The sequence below is a fragment of the Elephantulus edwardii genome, unplaced genomic scaffold (assembly GCF_000299155.1).
Source record: "Elephantulus edwardii isolate Elephantulus edwardi_28Jun2011 unplaced genomic scaffold, EleEdw1.0 scaffold00044, whole genome shotgun sequence".
In the NCBI taxonomy this organism is placed as follows: Eukaryota; Metazoa; Chordata; class Mammalia; order Macroscelidea; family Macroscelididae; genus Elephantulus; species Elephantulus edwardii.
Genome location: NW_006399794.1, coordinates 10,893,633 through 10,896,313, shown reverse-complemented (window position 1 = coordinate 10,896,313; position 2,681 = coordinate 10,893,633). Strand labels below are relative to the sequence as shown.

Below are 2,681 nucleotides of genomic sequence, written 5' to 3'. Positions count from 1 at the left end.
TGGTGAATATTTTGGCTTTCTTCATGTTCACATGTATCTCATATTGAAGAGCTATTGCATAGAGTAAGTTTTCTACCAGCGGTCTCTCCAAAGTGCTGAGAAGCAATGATGTCAGTTTAAAGACTAAGGTGCTTCTGATTCAGACCATCATCTTAGAAACCTCCCTTCTCTCCTTTCTTCCTTCCCACATTTACAAGGTTGACAAGGGGGAGTCTGGATAGGGAGGGAGGGAGAAATGAGCAGAGAGTGTGAGGGGTCGTTCCTTGGCCTGAGCTTGCAAGGACAGCAGGAAGCCCAGGACACTATTTGCTATGGATCTAAATACTGATAACAGAAGAATAGCTGCTGCCTTTGAGTTTTAGTGTTAGAGAAGAATGCTGAATGGCTTCTGGATTGTCAATAGAACAGACTTTTCTTGTACAATGTGCAGCTAGATTGTTCTTTAGAGACAAGTATGACAAAACTTCATTGCACACACTGTTCATGTGTTTCAGAGAGTCTAATCCTTGTAAAAGGACATCATACTTAGGAAGATTCAAGGTTAGATAAAGAGAGGAAGAATCTCAATGAGATGGATTTACCAAGTGACTGCAGCAATGACCTAACGTATATCAGATATGATGAGACTGGCACAAGATTCAACAGGATTTAGATCTGTTGTTTATAAATTCATTATGAGCCATAATTGACTCAAATACACCTAACAGCAGAAACAACATCATTTGTATCTGCTAAACCTTCCCAATCACTTTGCCTGTGAAAGAATTATTCCCATTAATAAACTAGTGCAATCACAAAATTGAGTTGAAAGTTCTTTACTAGTCAGATATAGTTTGAGAGTCAGCATTATATCTCTCAACGCAGAGGTAAAATTTAGAGAAACAGTGGCTTCCTATGAATTCCAAGAAAAAAAAGGCAGGTTCTTAGTGGTATTTGTGAGCCAGGGCAATAGCCACACAGCCTATCACCGTCTGAAAGGCATCCTGAACTTGTGGGGTGAATTCTACACTAATGTGGAGAGCCATCACACGCACTAGCACTTTGCCCAGGAGCCAAGGAGGAGAAAAGAAACATTAACTGGTTAAGAGAGTGTTCCAGAGTAGGTAAGATACTTCAGCTTCCTCACAATCTACGAACATGCTTGGATTGCATATACAAAATTTGAGCAGTACAATGACTGAATCTTAGCTCTAATACTGATGTTAAAATTCCCATATCAACCTAAATTTATGCACATAAATTTCTCCCACCCATCTTCTCTTAGATCTTTTGTTATCAGTGATATTTTTAAGACCCATAAAATGTCAGAAAGATCCATCTTCTCTTCCTTACTAGAAAGGTGTAAATTATAAAAATAGAGAAAAAAGATGGGGGGGACCCACAATGAACTAAATGAAAAAAAAAGTATTTTTAAAGAAAAATAGTTTTCTTTGTTAGTAAATAAATTTATGATAAAGTATTGAAAGAAAAGCCATGTAGTGGGGAAAAGAATGGTTTGCATGAGAAGGCTGTTTAAAAACCCAGAAAGACCCTGAAGAGTTTATAGAATTTAGTCAGAATCTCACATCCCATTTCTCAACTGAAACTTCCTCCCAGTGATATGCATTTGACCATTAAAGTGGGGGGGGAAGGACATTTATTTCCTAGATTCACCCTGAAGTTCTCAGGATCCACTTGGAGCTTGTCACAGTGTGGCTAACTCAGATAGGCAAAAGTGCTCTTGAGTTTGTCCATATCTTTCAGCCCATCACTGAAGTAGTTCAGTACTTTTTTGCCATGACTGCCACCTTACGTTTGCCCATGATAGCAATAGGAGAAAACAGGTTTCCAAAGGATTCAAAGAACCTCTGAGTCCAATCAGCAGGTATACAATCAGCGGGCTGATGGGCAAAAGAAACAGAGTCAGTACCTGTCAGAAACCTGGAAGACTGTTCTTTTTCCATATGCCCAACCCCATTCAAGCATCCTTAAACTTGCCTTAAACATTCACCTGCCCAGGGCCTCAACACCAAGTATGTCTATGTTCACCTTTTCCCAGGTGCCATTGATAAGAGCCTTCTCACCATCAGTAAGATGAACCATTGTGACCGAGTAGTTGCTTGTGAACACAGCTGTGACAAAAGCAAATATAAGCAACAGCTGGTCCTGCTCTCCTTATTTGCCCAGCTCTGAGTCATTCCCATTTTCTTTCTGTAAGCAGATTGGCCAAGACCAGACTGACTCTTTGGGGTGAACAAAAAATGGTCACCACCATGCTTGTCTTTGGCAGTCTGGTACTCTCATAAGAGTTTGATTTAAGATACTCACTCTCCTTCCACTTATCTCTAATCTCATTCTTCTCAGAAATTACTGCAAAAGGCATCTTTTGATTAGTATACTTTTTTTTTAAAAACCACAAACTGCTAAGTCTCTTAGGGAATTTCTTTCTCAATCTTATTAAGTGAATGAGAAAACAGAAATGCTGGGGTTGGAAATGCTTCCCACGATGATTCAGGCTAAATGTGTTTAGATGGAGCTGCTCACATTTTTGTAAATTATGTGATATTACACAATAGAAGGAAGAGTGAATAAAAACATCTTCTGTAGTTCTGATTATTTCTTCCTTGTCATGACTTGGATTAAGTTCTCAGGTAAGAAAATATATATTCATTTATTCATGTGTTTTTTAAATTTTTTTTTTA

At 38.6% G+C, this 2,681-nt stretch overlaps 1 pseudogene; it reads right to left on the bottom strand.

The window, feature by feature from the left end:
• Nucleotides 1-923: 923 nt before the first annotated feature.
• LOC102854516 lies at nt 924-2,082 on the bottom strand (annotated as a pseudogene).
• Between the last annotated feature and the right edge of the window lie 599 nt (nt 2,083-2,681).